Below are 12,664 nucleotides of genomic sequence, written 5' to 3'. Positions count from 1 at the left end.
TTTTCTGTGATACTACACTTAATCTGAGACTTTGGGCATATGCAATGATGTTTTTTTTTTCTGTGATACTACACTTGATCTGAGGCTTTGGGCATGTGCAATGATGTTTTTTTTCTATGATACTACACTTGATCTGAGGCTTTGGGCATGTGCAATGATGTTTTTTCTGTGATACAAAACACCTATGCTGAGGCTCTGGGCATGTGCAATGATGAATTAGGCTATGGCTGAGGAGATGATGCCTGCTGATGACCTTGTGTTCCCTGGACTAGATGGTGGTCTTTTGGCTGGTGACAATGTGGTTGCTGGGGATGATGTGACTGGTTTCATACCAGCATCACAGGAACCTACTCAGCAGAGGACCTCTCTGAGGTGGACTGAGCCCATGTCTGCCTTTGTGCTAAAGCAGATGTGCCAGCTCATTACCACTGGAGTGAGGACTAATAAGGGCTTCAAAGAAGTGCACCTGAACAAGGTGGCAAAGGCCCTGCAAGAGTTCTATGGTCATGAAGTTAGTGGTACCCAGGTGTACAACCACCTAAGGAAGTGGAGGCAGAGGTGGGTGAAACTATCCAAGCTGAGGGACCTTAGTGGAGCTCAGTGGGATGAGGACAACTGCATGATTGTTCTTGAGGAGGAACACTACAATGGTCATACCAAGGTGAGCAAGAACCTGTGATACTACAACTTGATTTGTTAGATGTCTCTTTGAAACATTTTGTCATTATGGCTAACAAGGGACAGTTCATTTTGTAGGACCACCCCAATGATGCTCCACTGCTCAACAAGCCCATACAACACTACAAGCAGATGATGGTCATCTTTGCCAATGGTCAGGCAATAGGCAAGTGGGCTATGGGCTCTAATGAGCCACTTGGCACACCATCTGACTATGCTGAGAGCTCACTGAAGACTGAGATCCTAAACAGTGGCAAGACTATGACTCCTGAGGATACCAAGAGTGAGGGAGGAGTTGGTAACAAGAGGAAGAGATCCATGCTGGCAGAAGAGGATGTTGTTCTATTCACTGGCATGGCAGAGGCAGTGAAGGATGTTGCTGATGCTATTAGGTTGACCAAGGTTGAGGATTCCCACCCTGAGCTATATGGTGCTGTTATGTTTGTGCCATGCTTCACTGAAGAAGCACTGATGTGTGCTATGGCCATCTGCTGGACAACAAGGCCTTGGGTTCAGCTTTTGTCAAGATGTCTGACTCCCACCGTGAGCTGTGGCTAAGGATCTACTTGGCCAAGCACTACTACATGTGAAGGCTTCATAGCTTGGGGTTGATCCTTTTGTGCAGTGCCTGCATTATCATGGTGGTCTTCTGATGCAGTGCCTATCCCTGTGCAGTGGTGGCCTCTTTTGTGCATACCTAACTACAGCTAGTGGATGTGTAGTGGGTTGACCTTCTCTTTTGTGCAGTTGATCTGATCCTGCATAGCTTACTAACACTAACATATAGTTAGTGTCTTAGATAACCCTGCACCTACAACCTAGATCAACCTAGTGGTGGCAATCTAACCATGAGTCCATTGCCAATGATGTGAACCTTGTGGTTCTGAACTTTATATGGGCACCAGCCTGTGCATGTGATTTGCACAATTTCATTCTGAGCACTTGCCTTATTGCCTGTGATGTTTGTTTTCTTATATCTGAGCACATGTCCATTGCCTGTGATGATTTATGACTGAACTGAGCACTTGTCCATTGCATGTGATGTTTTTGGATTGATCTAAGCACATGTTCATTGCCTGTGATGTTTTTTGATTGATCTAGCCTTTTGCCTCACCGGATCTGGGACCACTCCCTCGCCGTGGGAGCACCTTCGGAGAGGTATGTGCTCCACCTCAATCTCCTCTTCTCTGCTCAGTAGTTCATCGATTCATGGCTTCCTAAACCTTCCCCTCTCTCTCTGCAGGTGCTGTGGATCTGAGGCTATACAGGCAAGTGATTTGTCCCCCTCTATGGGGGTATTAACCCCTATACCCTTACGGCTAAGCTTGGGCCAACCCGGATCGATGGGTCTGGTCCATCCGAAAGACGACGTGCGGCCCAGCCAACCTGGTTGGAGTCCCACGCAAGGAGTCAAGGCGGATTTGGCGATCAAGCAGGATCCTGGTCGGTTAGAATAGGAATCCTTATCCGGCCACATATGGCAATTGTAACTGACTAGGATTAGTTTCCAGATCTATAACCCTGCCCCCGGACTATATAAGGCGGGCAGGGGATCCCTCTAAAAAACATCTCTCATTGACATACAACAATACAAATCAGACGTAGGACGTAGGTATTACGCCTTCTTGGCGGCCGAACCTGGATAAAACCTCGTGTCCGTCTTACATCACCGTCTTGTTTGTGGCTTGCGCATCTGTCTGCCGACAATCTACTACCTTGGGCACACCCTTAGGTAGACTGCCGACCATATTTCATCGACAGTGGCGCGCCAGGTAGGGGGTGTGCGTACTGCTCTCCAAGCAAACAAGATGGTCATCTCCTCCGGCTCCATGGCTACGCCGAGCGGCCTCACGTTCACCGTCGGCCAGATCACATGGACCACCAGCTCCGATGACTTCGTTGCCATGACCACGGAGAAGGCATGGATTCAGTCTGCGCCGACCACTACTTCCTCTGCATCGGCTACGGCTCCAACCACGACGGATACGGCTCCGACCACGACGGATCTAGCTCCGACCACGGTACATCTGGCTCCGACCATGCCTACATCATCTTCAGCCATGCCGACAACCCGTCATCCGCTTCCCCGCTACAAAGGGAAACAGATCGACAACACCGACCTGCTCGATTCCATCGATCGGGTCGGCATCAAACTCACTGAAACCCTAGCTCTGGTAAGTACGATTCAAAGTCAACCTAATGAGAAGGTAACCGCTTCCCACAACAGATCTACTCGACCAGCTCGGACCAGTCGTCCTACATGACTTGGTACAGATCTCGTGGACATATCTACTCCTGAGGGGCGCTCCGCTCGTCGCCGGCCAGTCTTCGCGATGGGTCTTCAACTCTCTGAGTACAAAGCCTCGACAGGGAGACACCAGGCCCAGCCCTATGGCCTGCGAAACGCTGCCTCCAGCTACGCGTATAACTTACAACGCCGCTTGGATCTGTGTCCTATACACCGACCTCAGCTGAAGCCACGCAACTTCGTCAACATGGTCCGGATTGAAGATTATCAAGAAAGATCCGTCCACACAGTCCAAGAGGGCAACTACAGCTCCTCGTCTAGCATCGCATCTAATGCATCTGTCCACACCGAGCTTCAGCATCACGTAGATGAAGGCGTCAAATATGATCTGGATCTCCCAGACCACGCCCCGGGTTCCCCCAATTTCTGTCTTTCCCGTCAAGACGAGGGGATTTGATCCATGTTGTCAGCAATGACGAGCCGCCAGCAGTTGGCGAAACAGAACAAGAAAGAACTACTCGCGAAGCACGCAATATTGACCGGTTTAATCACCGACAGATCGAAGCTGAAGCAGACCAGGAGGCACGGCGCATAAGGGTCCAGCCATGTGACCTCAACAATGCTTTCGATAGGGTGGGGGACAAACAAGTCTTTAAGACTCCAAGCGCCAACGTAGCTGTCGCCATGGTGACAATACAGCGGCTACCCAACACTCCCGAGACCCAGGCAGTTCGCGATGACATACAAGCTTATCTGACGGCTGCTATGGCTCAGACCGCAGAGATGATAAATCAAGCCCGGGCTCCATCCATTTTAGTCGAATCAAGCCATAGCCGCCAATACTCAAGTCGTTCACAGCCACTCAACCAATGTGGCTCGCGCAACAATGACCCATCGGACAACCGTCAAGGCGGAAACGGTGGTCATGATGGTGGTCAGGACGACAACCGCTGCCGGGAGGATAACCGCCATGACGTTCGAGATGACAACCGCTGAGATAACCGTGACAATCGCCGTGATAACCACGGTCGCAGGGCTAATCCAGATGGCAATCGAGATCGCCGCGATGGCAATAACGACCTCCGCCATTACCTCGGTGGACGTGACCTGCGTGCTCGCATCAACCAGAGAGCCAACGATCATGCATCCCATGAAAGCTATCGCCGTATGGAATATGACACTGCCCACGGCCCGCCGGGTTTGAAGCAGTTTACTCCACACCTTCGCCAAGTCATATGGCCCAAAAATTTCAAACTCAAAAAACTTCAAAAGTACGACGGCAAGGAAAATCCCGAATTATGGGTCATGCTCTATGAGACCGCGTGCAGATCAGCCATGGTGGACGAACACGTCATGTCTAACTATTTCCCAGTCACTGTTGGCCATGCAGGTCACCAATGGCTAGTTAGCTTGCCTGCAAACTACTTTGACTCTTGGCAGGAGCTCAAGCAAGCCTTCATCGACAACTTCATCGCTACTTGTGAACAGCCAGGCAACAAATATGATCTGCAACGGATTCGAGATCGAAAAGATGAGCCACTACGCGAGTACGTCCGGCGCTTCTCGGAGATGCGCATCAAGGTCCCATCAATCTCCGACAACGAGGCAATCAAGGCTTTCGTCACTGGCCTCCGCTTCCATGACTCCCTAAGGGACAAGCTCCTCCGCAAGAGACCTAAATCAGTCACAGCGCTCCTGGCCACCGTCAAGAAATACGCGGATGCTGACGACGCTAAAAAGATAATTGTTGAAGAAGCAGCAAGGGTTCCATGTTCCGACCACCCCCACACCACGACGATTACCGCGACAGTCGTGGTCGGAACAACAATTTTGACCGCTGCAACCAGCGCAATGACTCCCGCGACAACCATGACCAACGTAATCAGCGGCGTAACCGCCGTGACGATTACAGGAGCAAGCAGCTTGGGAAGACGACGGCGAGGTCAATACCGTTAAAAAGGGGGGCGGACGTCGTAACTACGAAGATGACTACGCCAAAGCATTGAAGGGGCCCTGCCAGCTCCATCCTAAGTCAAACCATACCATGGAGAATTGTCGTGTCCTCAAGACTATCTACACGCGTCAATAGATTCCGAATACGTCCGACAAGCCTAACGACGCAGGGGAATAGCGCAACGAGGATAACGATGACGACGATGCAGACCCTCGTCATAAATACGTCAAGCCAACTGATCGCATGCACACCATCATCGGCGGTAAGGTGTCCATTGAGACCAAACGAGAACGCAAGCTGCTCGCCCGCGCTTGCTTGAACGTTGCAAACACCGAAAACCTTCTCATCGATCCGCGGCTCCCTCCATGGTCTCACCGTGAAATCTACTTCAGCAGGAAGGACCAATGGGCCGCCATACCTGAGCCAGGGCGTTTTCCCCTGGTCCTCAATCCTTGTATCAACAAGGTTTAGTTCGACAGGGTACTTATCGACGGCGGCAGCTCCATCGATATACTGTTCAAGAACAGCCTGCCCGCCCTGAAAATAGCCCAGGCGGACCTGAAGCCGTACAAGGCACAGTTCTGGGGCGTTCTCCCCAGACAGAGCTCTACACCTCTCGGGCAGATCATGCTACCTGTGCAATTTGGGACTTCGGACCACTTTCGCACCGACTACGTCAACTTTGTGGTCGCTGACTTTGATGGCACCTACCATGCTATTCTTGGTCGACCGTCGCTCACCAAGTTCATGGCCATACCTCATTACAGGTATCTGGTGCTCAAGATGCCTACCGAGAAAGGAGTTCTAACCCTCAAGGGCAACGTATATGCAGCTTATACCTGCGAGGACGATAGCTTCAAAATAGTAGAGGCCCACGACCTCTCTATTCGCATGGCCGAGACCATGCTCGACGCTAAGAAGACCTCAGCCAACCACCTAGAGATCCCAGACCTCGAGACTCCATGCAAGAACATCAAGTCAAAGGAGCACAAGGTGATCCAGCTGGTCGACGGTGACTCCAGCAAAACGGCCCTTATCGGGGCCAACCTGGATCCCAAATCGGAAGACGCGCTCGTCGGGTTCTTGAGGAGCAACGTGGATGTGTTCGCATGGAAACCTGCCGACATGCCCGGTGTACCTCGGAACTTGATCGAGCACTCCTTAAATGTCAACAGCAAGGCCAAACCTATCAAGCAGAAGCTACGATGGTTCGCTCGCGACAAAAAGGAGGTGATTAGGGTAGAAGTGACATGGCTTTTGGCAGCCAGATTTATCAAAGAAGTGTATCATCCGGAATGGTTAGCCAACCCGGTTCTTGTACGCAAAAAGAATAATGAATGGAGAATGTGTGTTGATTACACTGATCTCAACAAACACTGCCCTAAGGACCCCTTCGGCTTACCTCGCACAGACGAGGTCGTAGATTCAACCGATGGTTGTGAGCTCCTTTCCTTTCTCGATTGCTACTCTGGTTATCACCAGATCGCTCTCAAAAAGGACGATCAGATCAAGACATCTTTCATCACGCCTTTCGGCGCCTACTGCTACACGACTATGTCGTTCGGGCTCAAGAACGCCGGGGCTACATACCAACGCGCCATTCAAGCCTGCCTCACAGACGAGATAAAAGATGACATAGTAGAGGCCTATGTGGATGATGTAGTTGTCAAAACCAAGGAAGCACATACCCTTGTTGACAACCTAAAACGTACCTTCACGGCCCTCAATACATTCCAATGGAAGTTAAACCCAAAGAAGTGCATCTTTGGTGTTCCTTCTGGTATATTGCTAGGCAACGTCGTCAGTTACGATGGCATACGCCCTAATCCGGAGAAAGTCAAAGCTGTCTTAGACATGAAGCCCCCCAAAAAGGTGAAGGATGTCCAGAAGCTTACCGGATGCATGGCCGCTCTAAGCCATTTCATATCAAGATTAGGAGAAAAAGGGCTACTATTTTTCAAACCGCTCAAAGCATCCGAGAAGTTTGAGTGGTCGGAGGAAGCAGACACTGCCTTCACGTAGCTAAAACATTACCTTACATCACCTCCAGTCCTCACTGCTCCCAGAGAAGACGAAACTCTCCTACTTTACATTGCAGCAACCAATCGGGTGGTCTCCACTACCATGGTGGTCGAGCGCGATGAGCCAGGCCACGCCTATAAGGTACAGTGGCCAATTTATTTCATCAGTGAGGTACTCAACGAATCCAAGACCAGGTACCCATAGATTCAGAAACTGCTCTACGCCATACTGATAACATCCCAAAAGTTGAGACATTACTTCGACGGATATCGTGTGGTGGTCATGACCGAGTATCCTTTGGGGGACATCATCCGCAATAAGGATGCGAACGGGCACATCGTCAAATGGGCAATGGAGCTATGCCCCTTCTCCTTGGAATTTGCAAGCCGTACTACAATCAAGTCTTACGCACTCGTCGATTTCGTCGTCGAGTGGACAGACTTAAGCACGCCTGCCTCTTCGGGATCTGACGAATATTGGACGATGTACTTCGACGGCTCTCTCAACATTGATGGTGCGGGAGCAGGAGTTCTTTTTGTGTCACCATCCAAGGAGCAGCTCCGGTACGTCCTCAGGATTTATTTCCCGGCATCTAATAATGCTGTCGAATATGAAGCATGCCTTCATGGTTTACGCATCGTGGTTGAGCTTGGTGTTAAACGTCTCTACGTCTACGGAGACTCGGCTCTGGTCATCAACCAACTCAACAAGGACTGGGACACGACCAGCGAAAAGATGGATGCATACTGCAAATCGATAAGAAAGCTGGAGGGTAGGTTCTATGGCATCGAGTACATACACGTGGTCCGGGACAAGAACCAAGCAGCGGATGTGTTGTCAAAGTTAGGATCATCCCGAGCCAAGATCCCACATGGCGTATTCATCCAAGACCTACTCACGCCTTCCATTGACGACGAAGATTCCACGGTCGACAAAGCTCCAGACATGCAATTAGTGGCTACGGTTCCGGTGCCGAGCACAACCGAGCCGCCTTAGACCACTCATGAGCCAGACTAGAGAACACCTTTCATCAAGTACTTAACAGATGGTAGCGGTTATACTGATCGGACAGAAAACGAGCGCCTGATGCGTCGTAGTAAGCAGTATCTGCTCGTCGATGGCAAGTTATGGCGCAAAAACGCAAAGGAGGAAATCTTGATGAAGTGTATAACCCAGGAAGAAGGCGAGCATCTCCTGGACCAAATCCACTTTGGCTCCTGCAGCAACCACGCGGCCTCAAGAACACTGGTCGGTAAGGCTTTCCGAGCAGGGTTCTATTGGCCGTCAGCAGTAGCCGACGCAGAGAAGCTAGTCCGCCACTGTGAGGGTTGTTAGTTTTTCACCAAGAGAATCCACGTACCAGCACATGAGATCCAGACGATACCAGCCTCTTGGGCCTTCGCATGCTAGGGACTGGATATGATCGGGCCCTTCAGACCGGCTCCTGGGAAATTTACATGCGTCTTTGTGCTGATTGACAAATTCTCTAAGTGGATAGAATACATGCCTTTGGTATAGGCATCTTCAGAAAAGGCTGTAACGTTCCTCGACCAGGTCATCCACCGTTTTGGCATACCCAACAGCATCATCACCGATTTGGGTACTCAGTTCACCGGGAACGCTTTTTGGGACTTCTGCGATGAAAGGAGCATAGTAGTAAAATACGTCTCGGTGGCGCACCCTAGAGCCAATGGACAAGTCAAGCGGGCAAATGGCATGATCTTGGACGCATTGAAGAAGAGGATGTATAGAGAAAACGACAAAGCCCCCGGAAGATGGCTCAAGGAGTTACCAGCTGTGGTCTGGGGCCTCCGAACTCAGCCTAGTCGTAACACCGGCGTCTCACCATACTTTATGGTTTATGGCGCTGAGGCAGTCCTCCCACCAGATATAGCTTTCAGACCAACAAGGGTAGAGAACTTCGACGAGGGCAAGGTCAATGAAGTACGGGAGCTAGAAGTAAACAGCACAGAAGAGAAAAGGCTTGATTCTTGTGTACGTACGGCCAAATACCTTGCTGTTTTGCGCAGGTACTACAACAAGAATGTTAAAGAACGGTTCTTCGTGGTTGGGGACTTGGTCCTGAAGTGGAAGACGAACCAGGCTGATGTACACAAACTCGCAACTCCATAGGAGGGACCCTTCATGATCAAGGAAGTCACACGACCAACGTCTTATAGGTTAGCTCACCTGGACGGTACGGACGTACCAAACTCGTGGCACATCGATAAGCTTAGACGTTTCTATGCTTAACTACTGAGATATGTACTCCTCTTGGACTTTTGATTTAATTCAATAAAGCAATTATGATTTCTCCGACCACTCTAATGTGTCACTTCGAGTTTTATGGTTATTCTAACTTAGCCAGTAAAAGCCGACCACCACTCCTTCTACGGTTTTCAGAGCAGGCCCTGTCTCCGGTTCCTCCCAATACATGCATGGGATCCGCTCTCTACGTTACAGGTGATCGGCAGGTCCCCCTTGGTTTAACTTGTCTGTGTCTACATGTGCATAGGTCACTGGACCTCACACTCCGACCACATGGAAAACTAGGGCTGCACAAACTTTTCGGGACGATGTGTCGAGCACGATGGTACAACTAAACAGAACGTTAACATGTTCTTACTTAGTTACACCAACATAAAGTATCAAGCTTAAATACGCTTTATACAAAGCAAACAAGCTTATAATAATATACAGTTACGTTATTGCAAGCTTGCCTGAAGAGGCTCAAGTTCACAATAACACAACTATGTCCTCCTTCTACAGCTCTAAGCCTATTACATTAGCTGGTCGGGGCGCATGGCACTTATTGCTTGCCACTTCCGATACCCTACTCGAGTCTCGGGGACTCTTATGCTAGTCGAGCTGAAGGGGATGGCCCCGCCGGTGCCTAGCTGGCCGAGACCGCAGGCTTCGTTGGTTGGCTTGCAGCTGATGGCATTTCCAGCTGACTTGTCGATGGCGTACCCTGTACAGGTGCTGTCCCACCTCCACACAGGTTAATATCGCCAATTATCTTTGACGACAAGTCCAGCTAGGCCGTCCGAAGCTCCTCTGCCTTGTCTGGGTCTACCTCCTTCGGGTACCTAGCCTCCAGGCGCTTGAGATCGATCAGGGGGTAGTGGGCACGCACCATGCTTAGTACATGGGCACCCGTGTACTCACCAGCCTCCTTCACGAACTCTTGGAACCATCCCCACGCTTGTCTACATCTCTCGACCAGTCTGAGCTGGGGCGTCCTCGGCTCTTCCTCTGTGAGCGCCGGGTCAATAAGGTCGAGGACAGGCACAATGCCAGTTGCCACTTCTTGGCACCGGTTCTTCCACGTGTCCCGCTCCTCGGTGGCCTTGAGGCATCGTGCTTTCCAGTCGTCACACTCTTTGATCACGCCCTCTAGGTGCTTCTTGGCATTGACTTTCAAAACTGAACATAGTACAAGACATCAAATGTGATGACACAACAAGGCAAGGTGGGCAACAGAATGAGAAAGGTGATCTGGAATACTTACTTTTTAGTTCCTCCTTCATTTTGGTGGTGTGGTCTTGGAGTTGAGACTGGCTGCGTGCCAGTTTCATGTTGTCCTCCTTCAGGCGACCACACTCTGCAGTCACACGGCTATTTTCCCCTTGGAGGCGGGTCACTTCAGCTTCTAAACCTGCATTACAGCTGTTACTGCCAAGAAAACAACAACACAAGTCCTGCACTTGTTATGATAAGATGAAAATTTACTTGTTTTCTCCCGCTCTTTGTTATTGAGCTGGCCGACCAGGTTTTGGTTCTGTGCTTCTCGCTCTGTCCTCTCCTGGTCGGCGGCTTCAAGTTGGCGCCGCAAGCGTTCCACTTCGGTCGCCAGTTCTTTATTGGTCGCCGTGATCCCTTCAATCTGGTCGAAGCACCTCTTTCGGTATTTTGTGGTTTTCATCAAGTCCTGCATATAGACAAGCTAAGTCAGACAGTTCGACTACATAACAGGGTCAAGGATTCAAGCCAAACATACCTGGACTTTTGTCACCAGACGCTTGGCCGCCCATTCAACTCTTAGGGTCTCTTCGACCTCTGGGATTTCTTCGTGCATAACCCATTTGTCATTCCGCCAGCGCGACACATATACGTGTTGTCGCCTATCTTGGGGATGGCCCAGGACCTCTTCTACTTCTTCCTCTTCAGCCTCCTGTTTGGGAGGCGGCGCTGGTCTGGAGTCTGCAGACTCCACGACCACCAGGGCTTTTCCACGAGCCGTCGCATCAGCAAGAGTGCTCTATGCCACTTCTGGCTGCTGCTCCTCGGCTAGATCTGGTTCTCTTGGCGCCAAGGTATCCGCCTCAGCAGGGTCTATGCTCGGAGCACTTGTACTCTGCTCGACTGTCTTCTGGACTAGCCGCTCGGGGACTGACGTCTGGTCGTCCGCCTGCTGAGGTCCCAGCGGAGTTCCTACTACAGGCTCCTCCACGGCTGGCTGCTGGGCAGTTTGTCCCGTCATTGCTGGCGAAGTTGTGCTGCACCCGGCTAGCTGGTCAGGGTTCTCGGTGGACGCCGACCTAATATATCAGAGACAAGTTCAGAAGATAATAGTATCCAATGCAAATTACAAGCTTACATCAAAGATATAGATACTTACAGCTTCGATTTGCGGAATGATGTGGTGAAGGAGCGTCTCCTCGATCGCCCCTGCTCCGCGTGCTCGGCAGGTTCCACTGGGACTCTTTCCACCTCCGATACAGGCGTCGGGGTTTGATGCTCGACGTTTCCCTCGCTTGTCCTCTGTGTTGTAGTGGTCGGTGATGCGACCACTGCTGGCATAGAGGAGCCACCCTGCTCCGTTGACCCCATTTGTCTTCTCCTCTTTTGAGGGACGAGCCAGAAGATGTCCGCATCCTCTGCTTCGTCGTCCGACAGGGGAAGATGGCTTGGTGTCGTTTGCTGGTAGCTGGACGCTTGCCAGCGGCTCTGGTCGATGCATCCTCCATAGTCTCGAGTGCCGCCCAGTGGACGTCGTCGATCCTGGCGCTGGTCTGGGCGGCTGGGCCAGCAGCTTGCGGCCAATCCACACCAGGGGGAGGCGACACGAACACTGCTGCCTGGTCACGACCATTACACTGAGACACAAAACGGGGACAACAGTCAATTTCTTGTTACAACATGACTCTACAGTTAAAAGGAGGCATCATTTACCTTTGGGGGAGGTCAAGCCAGCTTGAAGGCGTGCTCGATGTCGTTCAGCCTAACATAATTGGGATCGGCCAGGTTGAATAGCTCCCCAATCCTGGCCTTGATTTCCATCTTGTCGAGCGGCTCCTTCCTGGTCCTTGTTGGATCTGCGCTCCCCTGGTACTCGAAGCCTGGATGAACCCTCTTCTGGCAGGGCTGGATCCTTCGGCTGATGAAGTTCCTGACCACACTTGGGCCATCTAGCTTTCCCCATGGGATCATTCCGAGCAGTTCGGCGATCTGCTCCAGGTTCTCGGGCTTCTCTGTCCAGCTATTCTTCTTCTCCGGAATTAGCCCCATGTCGCACAGGGTGATGGTGTTCGGCTCTTCATGGATGTAGAACCACTTCTTGTACCACTCGTCCAGCGAGGTGTTCCAGGGGCAGTGCAAGTATTGGGCCTTCATGCCGTCGCGCAGATTCAGGTAGACGCCTCCGGCTATCTTCGAGCCACCGCTCCCTTTCTTCCGAAGATAGAACAGGTGGCGAAAGAGGTCGAAATGGGGCTAGAAGCCACCATAAGACTCGCAGAGATGGATGAAGGTGGAGACAA

Source organism: Miscanthus floridulus, chromosome 2 (assembly GCF_019320115.1).
Source record: "Miscanthus floridulus cultivar M001 chromosome 2, ASM1932011v1, whole genome shotgun sequence".
Lineage (NCBI taxonomy): Eukaryota > Viridiplantae > Streptophyta > Magnoliopsida > Poales > Poaceae > Miscanthus > Miscanthus floridulus.
This window is presented reverse-complemented; position numbering follows the sequence as displayed.